Here is a 13,572-nt window from a genome sequence, read left to right as displayed (position 1 = left end):
TATTTTCTTCACTAAACTTACGGAAGTTTATATCTTATATTCAAATCTAAATCTGGCTTTGTGTCAAGCTGTATTGTGGGGACCATATTTGAAAGAATATTTAGTACTTACAGAATATATTCATGATCTAGGTTCACACGCTGTATTTGGCTTCACCTTGAGGATGCGTAGGGTGCTTCTGTATGGGGACAAGGAGAAGGTGGGGGCCGGGCGACAGGACAGCCTTTGGACAAATGACGGTCCTGTGGACCGTAGGGGCCCCGAGGCAGGCCGGTCTTGCTGTTTCTTGGCACGCCTTGTAGTTTGCTCTTTAAGCTGTCACTCTCCTCCCGGGCTGTGTTGAAATCACTGTAGGAATGAGCACTCGAGAACGATGGAATTAGTCATTTTTTTAAAAGCCCCTAATATGGTTAGGCTAAAGAATAAACACTAACGTCGGGCATGTAGTTCAGTGTTTTACACAAAACAAACACTTTTGGATTGCACAAAAGGTGGATTGCAAACGCCACAGTGGTTGACATGAAATGCCCAAATAAGAGCACGCTCGCCGAGGGCCCACAGCTCCGGGCAGCCGGGCTCCCCGGTCCTGATGTCATTAGAAGCTCAAATTGCCCATTTGAGGCAAGTTTCCGACTGAATTTATCTTGACGTTCAAGTTCTGGGAAGTACAATCCTTGAGACATGGGACAGGGGCTGTGAACGTCCAAAAACTATACATGTTGTGTGTGTTTGTGTCTGCGCGTGTTAGGAAGAGGTGGGTATTATGCTCCACTTTGAGGATAATACAAGCCCATCTGAACACTCACTTGCCATGTTGGCATGAGCTGTAGGAATTAAAGGCCTCATTTAACAAATATTATGAAACATTTTCTAAAAACTTCTCTACAAATAGAGGGGAGTTCTTCTCTATACTTCTGTCTTCTCTAGCCGTGCTTCTATTTAATTTTCACTATATTTTTTTGGTGTGCATGGTTTATATTCTCTGTTGCATTTCCCCTCCCTCTAATCCAGTGGTTCTCAACCTTCCTATTGCTGTGGCCCTTTAATACAGGTCTTGTGGGTCACGACCCACAGGTTGAGAACTGCTGCATTCCCTGTAACTCTAATCTAATCTCCATCCCCACCTCTTGACCTGAATGCCTCCTAGATGTCACCAGTTCCCACTATAACCTCCAATGTCCTTTCTTTCAATCCCATCCTCACTATTTCTTCTGTGGCCCTCATTACTCTTTCCATTCCCTTCTTCTTGAAAATCGCACATCTTCTTGCATTTCTGGCACTGTATCCTTCTTGTTTTCTTGCTAACTTTCCAATTCATCGGAAGCTTCCCATGTGTTTCTTGATCCCCTCCTCACATACCCTAATACTCATGGTCCTCCATGCTCTTGCTGGGCTCCGCCATGTGTAGACGTCAATTCCTTCTTGTGGCTGCAGACTTACAGGCTGATGACTCACGACTGACAGCTCACGTCCTGTCCCTTGCTCAAGGTTTATTCCCATATCTCTTGACTGCCCACTGAGCATTTTCACTTGAAAGTCTTCCCATTGCCTCAACTGCAACAGTGCCTAACTGAGCTCATCAGCTCCCCCACAAAACCAGTTCCTCTTCCCAGTTCCTTGTTTCTTCCATGGTGCCCTTATCTCATGGTCATTGTTGCTTAGAAGTCATCTCTAATGTTTCTCTTGCCTTCAGTCTTGCTTGCCCCACAGCTTTTTCCCATCATGCCCAGTGATCCTCAAGTTCTACTGACTTTTCCCTAAACCTCTCTTAAATTCTCAAGTATCTTTCCACTTCCTAATGTGGGTTGTCATGATCTTAGGACTAGGTCATTTATAGCCCGTGCCCGGCTAACCCACGTGACTGCAGCCTCCACCCTCCAATCTTTTACTCTCGATCGGTACATTTTCCTTAAACACTATTTTCCCATCATTCCTCTGCACCCAGATTGTGAGGCCTCCATATTGTTCATTGCTCTTTCTTGATTTCAGATTTGAAAGCAAATAGTTGCTTTTTGAGTTCCACCATGTCCTGGGTGCCATGTCTAATTATAGTTGGTGGATACAATTATCTAGCAATCAAAGTAAGTCCTCACAATACCACCTCCTCCCTATAGCCCAAGAGGGGAAGATAGACCAATATCCAAATAACTGAAAGGATGAAAGATTAAGAAGACACGGGGGCATGGTAAGTGCTGCTCATGTGCTGGGAATGGAATAGGAGGCCCTAGGAAGCCAAATTCTTACAGTCATACAGGGACATGTGCTGATTTGAAAGCTCTGCCTATCTTAAGGCTCAACAATGGTAAATTCTTCCAAGAACAGGGGACAAATACTTAACCTGGTGAAGGAGACAAAGAGAGTTTCATATTTCCCCTTCTAAGTTATAAGCTTTCTGAAGAACGGGCTGGCTGTTATTCTTCTATAAATCTTACAGTATTGAAATAACTATTGAACTCCTAGGAGTTTTTAGCCTATTCCTATGCATTCATTTTTTGACTATCATTAATGCTACTGAATATCTTTCTGACCTGCACCAATAGCCAACCATTGAAGCCCAAGTTCAAGTTACCTGAGGGTAAAATTTTTTTTTTTTTTTGCAGTTTTTGGCTGGGGCCAGGTTTGAACCCACCACCTCCAGTATATGGGGCCAGCACTCTACTCCTTTGAGCCACAGGTGCCGCCCCCAAGGGTAAATTTTTATAATGCAACAATGCCGGTGATACAGCAGGCTCCATGCCTCCTTTCAGACTGTCCTAATGCTTCTATATGCACCTTCTTCAGAGAAAGGAACAAGGAAAGAATTTTTCAATTCAGTTACACCCATATGTTGAGAAAGAAGGTATTGGAAGAAGATAAAATAACCAAGCAATAAGCTTAAGAGCAAAAAACAAACAAACAAAAGATCTAAGAAGAGTATTGAGTTTTCAAAAAATCAAAAAAAAAAAAAATCTACTTTTTTGGCTGACACCGATACTCATAGCTCTTTGGAAGGCTGAATCAGGAGGATTGCTTGAGGCCAAAAGTTCAGCCTGGAAAACAGAGGGAGAACTCATCTCTACAAAAAATTAAAATTAAAAGCAAAAAAAAAAAAAATTAGCAGGATGGGAGAATCTCTTGAGCTTTGAAGTTCAAGCTATGATCACACCACTGTACTCCAGCCTGAGTGATAGAAGATTACCCCATCTATTAAAAAAAAAAAAAGGAATCTATATATTTCCCTCAAAGCACCACTTTCATTTCATTTTATTGGTCTAATGAGTATGTGGGCACCTCTACCAAGAGACAGAGCCAAACAAGGCAATGTTTGCAATGTTGTTTACAAATTTTTGCTGAAGGACATAACGTGTGCTGTACCTGAGAACAACAGAGACTGAGGAGGTAGGGCCGTTCCCGCATACATCTGACCATGAATGTTGAACACATTTCCTTGGGATTAGTGATCCAAGGTGAAAACGTGAAATGAAACCAAAGTGTATACTTTCAAGGCCGCAGTCAAATCTCAAAAACTCAGGGCATGGGGAGTGAGGGCAAGACAGGTCTAGTGTTAAGGCCAACTCTGGTCTTTAGTTCCAGTCAATTGCTTTATCACATTTCTTAGGCAACTAACAAGTTCATACACTGGATTAAACCTCACATTGGTCTAGGCGGATAAACATCTGACTCTGTTCATTAGGTCTTTTCATCCCCAAATAGTTCATGACACGGCCTCTGTGTTATCTTTGGTTGGGTTGATCATGGGCAATAAGAGAATACAAAAACAAAAAACAAAAAAGGATGTGAATTGTATTGGCCAGTACAATTGACCACTGAATAATCAGAAGGTTGTTCTAATTTTTTTGTTTGCTTGAAAAACTAGAGAGCTCCCAGCATGAGCTCTCTGGTTTGATTGATTCAATAGCTGATAAGATTTCTATCCCTTACTCCCTACTTTAAGTACTACAATGACCATATCATTCAAAAAACAAAACAGAAGAAAACAATTCTTTTTTTTTTTTTTTTTTTGAGACAGAGCCTCACTATGTGGTCCTTGGTAGAGTTACAACGTAGAGATGGTGTCCCATCTCACAGCAACCTCAAATTCTTGGGCTTAAGCAATTCTCTTGCTTTAGCCTCCTAAGTAGCTGGGATTATAGGCACCTGCCAGAACGCCTGGCAAATTTTTGGTTACAGTTGTCATTGTTGTTTAGCAGGCCCAGTATATGTGACCAGTGCCCTAACCACTGAGCTGTGGGGCCCCGAGCCAAGAAAACAACTCTTAAGCAGCTTTTTATGTTTCAGGGTCAAGAGGATACTTTTGATGTTGGGGAAGTAGATAGAGCCAGATTAGTTGAGGTTTTCCTTGAGGGCATTTTAAAGGGTGAGTGTTACTTCAAATGGTTGGGATGTTAATGAAAGAAAGGAATTAGGAGTGTGAAGCAATCTGAATTATTCGAGAAGACCACATGTCTTTCTCCATAAGAATGGCAGGAGCTTCCATCCCACTTCTCTTGGGTTTCCTAGCTCCCTGCTCTCACAGCTCCCAGGGCTATTGCTCTCAGCCTGCTCCTACGGCCTAGTAAGACAAGAATAGAAAAATGCCCAGTGGACCTGGCAACCTGGAGGCCACCTGTGACCTGGTGAGAACAGTTTCACTGTGGCACATTGTGGGTAGAAGCCAGGTAAGAGTGAGTAGAACAGAGAATTGGGAAGTGAGGGAATGGAAACAGCACATCTATACAACTCTCTACAGAGGAGAAGCTATGAAATGCAGCAGAGAGGCAGACTGGAGATTTAGGGAATGTAGGAGCAAGGAACGAAGGAACGGAGGGTCTTTCAAGGTGGTTGATGGTAGAGTCTGTTATGGCCTTACAAGGATGGCATAGGAAGCAGAGAGACTGGGGATGCAGAGAAGAGATGCCAACCCAAGGAATGGGGTCCCTGAAAGTGTGGACGGAGGTGGGGGCCTATACTCAACTGAAGGAACTGGCTTTTGATAGAAGGGACACTTCTTTCACTGTATCAAGAGGGCAGGAAGAACACAGATGCTGATCTAGGTGGGTTTAGAAGGGCAGTGTTGGAAAGAGGAGGGAGGGAGGAACTAGAGCCCTTTAGTTGTAAGCAACAGAAGACAACGATGGTTAATTTAAGCAAAAATAAATGTCTTAGATGAATTTGGGTAGATTAAAAACTAGTCAAAGATTAATAACCAGTGATGATAATCCACAGAGGAAGTTGGATCCTTTTTAGGTCTCTGAACAAAAGCAGGTAAGCACATCTCTTTACGCAGAGATCTAACATACCTCACAGAGTAGAGATTTCCTAATCTTTCTACTACACCAGGGTAAGAAGACTTCAAAAAGTGGGTATCAAAAATCTCCTTCTCTCTTCACTGCCTCCCACTGGCCCTCTTTCTCCACCCATGCTTTTCCTTCTCAAGCCTCCCAAGTCTAGGTGCTAACCTCCTCTCCATCTGCGTCTGGGTCCCTTGGCACTCGATTGCCATCAGCCTGTGTGAGATGCTACTGGAGGCTCTTCCTCTAGGTCTCACAGCCTGGGCAGGTCAGAGTGGACTCTGAGTACACAGCTGGGGTTGCTCCACTTTCTGTTTTGTCTTTCAAGCAGTAAACAACACAGCATGGCTGAGTTTCCAGGAGCAATACCGCCACACAAAGAAAGCATTTGTCTTCTGCAGAGGCAGCACAACTTCGTCTACTGTGGGAGAAACACATTCTGACCTTCCTCTGTGCAGCAGCTCTCCTGATACTCCTCTGTTAAGGAGCACTGGGGCACCCAGCCTATTTTACTGCCAAAGGTGCAGCTACTGGCTGTAAATGGCACTTTCTCTGCCGTCCAGAATGGCCAGTGCCAGCTCTCACTGACATTTTCCTAATCCTCCAGAAGAAATGCTTCCCATTGTAAAGAAGTTGCCCAGCTAAATGGAGGTCAAAATGAGAGACTAGGCGACCATTTTATGTACAATCGCACAGAAAATCATCATGGTCCAAGGTCTGCTTTTTAGTTTTGCTGGTTAAAAAACATTTAACTTTATTAGCTCTCTGAAAGTTTTCAGGTTCTTGAGAACTCACTCACAGTGGCAAAATTCCAAGGGACTTTTGGACGTGTTGTTAAAAGTAACACACTCTTGAAGGTCGGGTGCGTTGGCTCACACCTACAATCCTAACTCTCTGAAAGGCCGAAGGAGGTGGAGTGCTTGAGCTCAGGAGTTCGAGACCAGTATGAGCAAGAGTGAGACCTCCCCATCTCTACTAAAAATAGAAAAATTTGCTGGGTATTGTGGTGGGCACCTGTAGTCCCAGCTACATAGGAAGCTGAGGCAAGAGGATTGCTTGAGCCCAAGGAGTTTGAGGTTGCTGTGAGCTGTAACGACACTATACCATTCTATGCAAGGCAACAGAGTGAGAGTCTGTCCAAAAAAAAAAAAAAGGTAAAAACTCTTCCAACTTATTCATTTATAAGATAATTCTTAGGGGTCAGAATACTTGTGCCAGCAGGGCTGGAAAAGCATGTTAACTTTCTGCCTCTTGAGAGCCATCAGAGTGAGCTATAAAGATAACACCTCCCAAACAGGATGCCAAAGTTCTGTCTGGATCTTTCAGTTTCCAAAGCCTACAGGATACTTTCTCTTTCCATTTCTTCCAATTTATTAATTTCTCAAATTAGTTGTTCCTGACCAGTGACTTTTCTTCTTTTCACTAAACTCCTTTGCGTAGGAACAATATCGTGTACATCTCTGTATTGCTACATCTTCTCCCCAGAGGCCAGGGGAGGTTTTGCATATGGTAGATGTTGGAGACTCATTTGTTATTTGGTTACCACCATCTTCCCACGTTGACCCTCAACAGGCTGGGCCATGTATGGGGCAAGCAGCAGATTCATAGTCAAAAGGTTTAAGTCTGGTTCCTGGTTCCATCACTTACTAGCTAGACTTGGGGTGATATCAGCACTTCTAAACCTCAATTTCTTCATCTACAAGATGAACAATCCTTATTCAACAAGACTGTGGTGAAGATCAAATGAGATCAGGACGTCACCGTGTTTTAATGCCCATGTAAAACTAAGAGTTTAATAATGATCATGGAATCAGCACAGAGGAACTCGGATGACCTTCGCACTATTGTTAACACCCACCACCACTTTAGTCTACCTGCCTTTTCATCTCTGTGTCCTAAGCACCTAACACAGTACTTTGCAGAGTGATTCTCAATAGATTTTTTTTTCCTTTTTGGTGAATGCCAATGTTGTCAAAAGCAGTTTCTGTCCTGCTTAGGTGCTTGCTGGGGGAGTCGAAGTTAAATGGTTCCAAAACATTTCATCTGGATGTGAATGAGGGTGGTGGGTATAGAGATGGATAATGTGCCCCTCCTGAAGGGGCCACTGGAGCAGGCTGGAATGGTTCCAGAAGCCCCTGAGGTTCTGGGTCTCTTGCAGGAGTGTCCAGCCTTTTCTTCTCTGCTACACCTTGGAAGAGTAAGAGTTGTCTTAGGCCACGTATTAAATAACACAAACACTAAAGAAAGTCTGTGCATACTCTTTGTGATATCTGACACCACAGATAAGGAAAAAGGTCCTCAGAAAATCATTCTGTGGCCCACAGGTTGAGGGTTGGACACCCCTAGGCTAGGTGTGTCTACCAAGAGCAGCCTGTGTTATGCCTCCGGAAGCAGAGGATCCTGATGCCATCTCTTGGTGTGGCTGTGATATTAGGACACTGATGCCCAGACCCTACATAGCAAGCTTAGGAGCAGGAATGATATGTGAAATAAAGCAAAATCTTTTTGCTGAAAACATACTTTTGAAAATCAGAATAGTAATTTAATCAAATCTTTTTGTTTGTACCACCTCATTAAGAAATTTACTAACGTAAATGGATTTTTAACATTTTACAGAATAAATAAGGTTTTAATTTTATTACAATATGTTTCCTTCCTTCCACCTACACTTTCCCTTTGTTCTTACACATGTACTGCAACTTGTGGAAAAACTCACAAGCTGGTTCTCCGAGCGGACCAGGTTTTTTCATTCTTTAATCAACCTGCTATAGAAGTCGCTACAGAGGGAGTAAAGGCCCGCAACTTGCTTTGCTTCTCAGTCTCTGGGCAGACGTAGGGAAAACTGCCAGGTCAGGAGGGGGCGTCCTTCTCAGCCCTGGTTCTCAGGACTGCAAGGAGCCCAGAGAGGCTACCAGTGCTGTGCTCTGGGGCGACTGTCCTCCGCCAGCCAGCCTCATCTCCAGCTCTTCAGCTCTGCTGTCACCCACCACGTAGCCTGGTGTTGGTCTTCCTGGGGTAAGTATTTCAGTTGTGTTGTGGACACGCTGGACTTCCTCCTCCCGATGAGCCCGTCTCCACAGCAAAATGAGACTCCCTTCCGTGGGAGGATGTGGGATGGGCTGAGGCTGGGTTGACAGTGTAACCTGGAACACTGGGAGTGAACACAAACAAGGACATCGCAATGTGGAGAAAAACTTGGCAGAAGCAGCACGGATCCAACGCCTTGCCTTGGAACAGGAACAAGGAGTCCAATTATAGTTCACTCTGTGCAGAGAGTAAAAAAAGTGCTCTTGTGTTGCTTTAATCCCATAGAAGTAAAGGAGAGAATCAGAACCAGATTGAGAGTGAGTCTTTCGTTCAAGCCTTCCCTTTAGACGGTGTCAAGATACAAAACATCTTTTCGAGCTTGAAGAATGCTCTAATTTGTAAAACAGCTAATTAAAGCTTCTTATGCCTTGAATGACATGTTGTAGTGCTCTGGGAGCTGAGCAAAGAATTCACTCCCTATAGGACTGAAGCACCTTTAACCCAGATATACCATGTGTTCTGTGTGCCATCCACGCTGATGGGGGGAGTATCATTTGGAGTTACTCTCCTAGAAGTTATGAGAGTATAACAGAGCAAAAGCCTGTCACCCACAGCTGGAGGCTTATATTTTGTCACTTTAGTCTTATGTGATCTATTTGTAAGTATAAATATCACATGTAAATATATATTTGTATGTAAATATATAAATATCCTATATGACATGCAAGTTTCCATTTTGTAATGAGACTAGTTATCAAAAGGAGCACAATTATTTCAAACCTAAGGGACTTAAATCAGAACATTACAATGACTTTTGTTATTATATATAGATTTGACATCCATCGTGAAGCATCGTTTTATTTAAATTGTTGCAACTGTCTAGTGTAGCCCCTACCCTATGATCTTATCTTGGAGCTTGCAATTAAGTGAGTAATGATCTTGGAAGGTTAAGTAGATAATACGATTGTGAAAACCTATTAAATCCAATTATTATTTTTTTTCCGTGACCATGAAACACAATCTCTAAAAGCTGAAGTTGTGCAACTCCCTGGAAGGCTCATGGCTCAGCTCTGTGTTGCTTCTAATGAAAACAAAACCAAAAATAAAACACCAGTGATCCATGAGGCTGGCTCTTTGAGCCTCATTGCCTGTAATTGTAAACATCTGAACTTCAGGATTTTCAGGAAAAGTTCTGCCCTGCAAAACACGTGGAAAGTCAAGAGCAGCCCAGCCCCGTCGTAGTTTTTGACTGGTGGCTCTTCATGTGACTCGCCAGGACCATTCCAGGTATTCCTTTCTGGGTGGAAAAGCTCCTGTCTGGGCTGGAAGGGCACCCGGCTGTTGAAGTTCAGCTCTCACGGAGCTCTCCTCGGCCAACCACGATCCTTGGGTTAAGATGGTACCACGACATTCCAGGTCCCTGTCCTTGGATTGCCCTTGATGAGGAGGTGAACTGTTGGCTGACGCTGGTGCAGTTATCACCCAGGCATGGGTGTTGTTCTTGGTGGCAGCTGCACTCGATACTAAGGAAAGGGTGAGTTATGCCACTATCACCGGTGTTGCTTCAGAGGAGGAGATGCCCCAGTTGCCTGGTTACCTGTGTTGTCACAAAGTTTAAAAACTCTTTATAAGGCGGAGCTTCCTCTGAGGAGTTTCCTTCAGAGTAGCACTGAATTCCCCTTGTCCTCTCGATAATGGTTATACAAATAATGCTTCCTTCTCTAAGGGCGTTAAGACTTACCTCTGTAACATGTTTAAGCTGTTACTGTGCTTCTAGATGCCTCTTCCTCTAATCACAAGAGCAATGGTTCCCAGTAAAAAATGCGCCCCTTCCATTTGTAGTTAAGCTTCATGACCACTTTTGCACCGTCTCCTGCTCCCCCAGACAAACCTGGGAGCTAGATGCGGAAGGTATTCTTCTTTTTACCCATCTCCTATTTTTATTTATTTATTTTTTTAAATGAAGGAAATTTTTAGTATTGTATAATATCCTATATTAACATATGTTTATATTACATAATTATAAAATATGATATATGTTAGACAAGAATACTAATACAATATTAAAAGGTGTTACAATGTAAACATATATTTAATATTGTTTATATGCTAATATTTCATATTTTTCTAATGATCTCATCTTTTGTTAACCTAATAATAATACTATTGCCTTTTATGTGAAATAGGAAATGCAGAGGTTTAATAAAATACTTCATAGATTAAACTGTTACGAGTGAAGATTTCTGTCCTAAAGTCCCCACAAACAAAATCAAGACAAGCAATAGTCTAGAAGAAAAGGATTGGAACATATACAATATACAAAAGAGATTGATGCTATAATGTACATGTGTCCTGAAAAATCCTTCAGAAAGTGTATGCATATTATGGAGCACTGCTCAGCTGTGAAGAAAAATGGCAATCCAGTGTCTTTTGTGACAACCTGGGTGGACCTGGAGAGCTGGAGAAACAAACACATGTCCTCATACCAGGTTGGACCTGATCGTTCAGCACTTAAATGCACATGTGGAAGTAAATCTCCGTGCAAATCACGTTGGGAGTGAGGAAGAGGATGGGGGCGTGAATTTGTACCTATTGGGTATGGTGCATGCTGTCTGGGTGGGGGGCGGGCTCATAACCTCCACTCAATTTGTGTAAAAATGTATGTACCCCCTCATATCCCATCTCTGATTTCTAAAAGTGAGCCTTTTGAGGTCCTGAGTATTTAGAATTAAAGGTCACCTGAGTAATCAGTCAGTGACCTTGAAATCCGTCTTTTAGTTTGTGCGTCTTTCTTTCCATCACATGGACTCAATTTCTTTTCTTTTTTCTTTTTTCTTTTTTTTTTTTTGGTCAACACTTTGAATATTTAGTTGCAGAATTACTTGATGATTTTTTTAGGACAAAAATGACTTGATCTTACTTCAGGAGGACACATTCTAAAAATAGCATCTTCAAACCTTGAGGCCTGTTCACTGACCTCCGTTACAGGGAAGGAGATAGCGGTTTTCTATTTAAGGGTTCCGATGGGTGGCCATGCTGCTTTCCTGCTTACTCAGACCGTCAGGGACCTGGTGCTCTCCACGAGCAGCCCGCAGGCCCTTTGGTGTAGTTTGCTACTTCAGGGATACACAGAGATCCGATTCCCTGACTCTCCACGCTGTAAAGGAAGCACAGCAACCAGTCTGCCTTCTGTGAGCATGATTCTCAGGAGAAAATGGAGGCCAAAAATACTAAGTCATTTACTCACGGTTACAAGTTTGTCCAGTAAGAGATAAACCCCATCTTTTAAAACTATGTCCATCTAAAAGCTTGAAAACTACCTTTCCTGCAAGGAAGAATGCCATTTTAAATGTCAAGTGCTGCACGTCCTAGTCCCCCCTGAGGGAATGATGCAGTGTGACTTGGATCAGTCTTTTGCAATATTCTTACCTGGATATGACAGATCCACTTCACAGGCTCTTATTATTTTTTTAAAGCTACCTTATCGTGGGTGCATTGTGTACTGGATCTGTGTTGGTCAATTCCCCCGAGTAAAGTGCTGAGCAAAGTGTGGGGGTGTAGATCAAAGAGGCCCAGGTCCGCAGCTGTGGTGACAGGCCTGTTGTGGCCAAGACCATTTGTGGTCAATGGGCCACTGCCTGGTCCCAGGGCTCAGGGGTCTGTGTTTGCTTGTTTGGTCTTTTAGACTCTGCTTCCCTAAATTGTTGATAGTGAACACTGAGGCACAGACTGCTTCCTGACTGAGAAATCCCTTTGACATTCTAGCAATGACTCATGGAGTCACTTCATGCCCACAGAGTGGCCAGTGTCACCTTCTGGGGCTCTTGGCCTTTTGCACGCAACCCAGGTAAAACACAGGAATCCAGTTTCTCCAGTCGGCCTGCACCCGTGGGAGGTACACTTTCTTCTGTCCCCGAAGCAGGACCTCACCCAGCTCCCGGTTCCTCCAGGGCCCCTCACCCACAGGCTCACGGCTTTCCAGGCCTCTCAACCTCCTACATGATAGACCATCTCATGTGGTTTTCTTCCCTAGTGGAACCATTCTTGTTATTATTATTATTATTATTATTATTTTTGCTTTATTATAGCTTTCCTCAAGTGGTACCCCGACTGACATTTCTCTAGATCCTAGCAGAGTACAGAGCCCATATTAAGTACTGAAAAACACCCAGGGACTGGCAGCTGCTGTGATAGAGAAGATGAATTTTCTACGATTTCCCTCTTTTTTCCTTCCTCTTTCTCTTTTCCCACCCTCCGTCCCTTCCTTCTTTCTATCCTTCTCTCCACTCTATGGTAAGCACAGACAGGCTCTGTACATGGTCTGGGGAAACAGTATGAAAATGGAAGATGTTCCCATCACAGACTTGTGATTTCAGCAGAAATTCAGTGCAGAGGGAGATCTTGTTTGGGAAAAGGCGATAAAGATGCTTTGTCTCATAATTAAGGATTAATCTAGTATCAGATTAGAGTACTAGGTGGGGAAAACTTGACTCCCTTCATTACTGGGGAAGCAGGGTTGGGGAGGACGGAGCATTAGAGTCTGAGGCAGATTCAGGGTCTGACAGGAGCATTTTAGAAGCTGTTGGCAAGTTACTTAACATCCTAAGACTCAGGTGCTTCATCTTATACAACCAGAGTGTCTGGGAGGATCACACTGTAGGAAAATGCTTCTTATTTTATTTTTTAAATTATTTTTTATTAAATCATAACTTTGTATATTGATACCTTTATGGGATTCAGGGTACTGCTTCGATATACAATGTGAAATGCTTACATTGAACTAAGTAACACATCCATCACAATTATACTCACTTCTTAATAGTTTTGAAATGTACCATTGCATTATGCACATTAGGTGAGGTCCCCCCATATACTCTCCCTCCTCCCATATCCCCCCTCCCGTCCCCCCTCTCTCCTCTTCCCTTCTACTTTCTGGACTATAGTTATGTTTTGCCATTCGTATGAATGTGTACATGATTATATATTGAGTTCATAGTAGAAATGAGTACATTGGGTACCTTTTTTTCCATTCTTGAGATCCTTTACCAAGAAGAATATGTTCCAGCTCCATCCAGGTAAACATAAAAGATGTGACGTTTCCATCTTTTTTATGGCTGCATAGTATTCCATGGTGTACATATACCATAATTTGTTAATCCATTCATGGGTCAATAGTAAACACATATTTTACTTTAGTTAATGTTAAGTAAATGTTTTTGTTTGTTTGTTTGTTTTTTGAGACAGAGCCTTAAGCTATTGCCCTTGGTAGAGTGCT

This window comes from Otolemur garnettii, unplaced genomic scaffold (assembly GCF_000181295.1).
Source record: "Otolemur garnettii isolate 467f Iridium unplaced genomic scaffold, OtoGar3 scaffold00002, whole genome shotgun sequence".
Classification (NCBI taxonomy): Eukaryota; Metazoa; Chordata; class Mammalia; order Primates; family Galagidae; genus Otolemur; species Otolemur garnettii.
The sequence above is the reverse complement of the archived record's forward strand: the minus strand, read 5'-3'. Positions refer to the sequence as shown.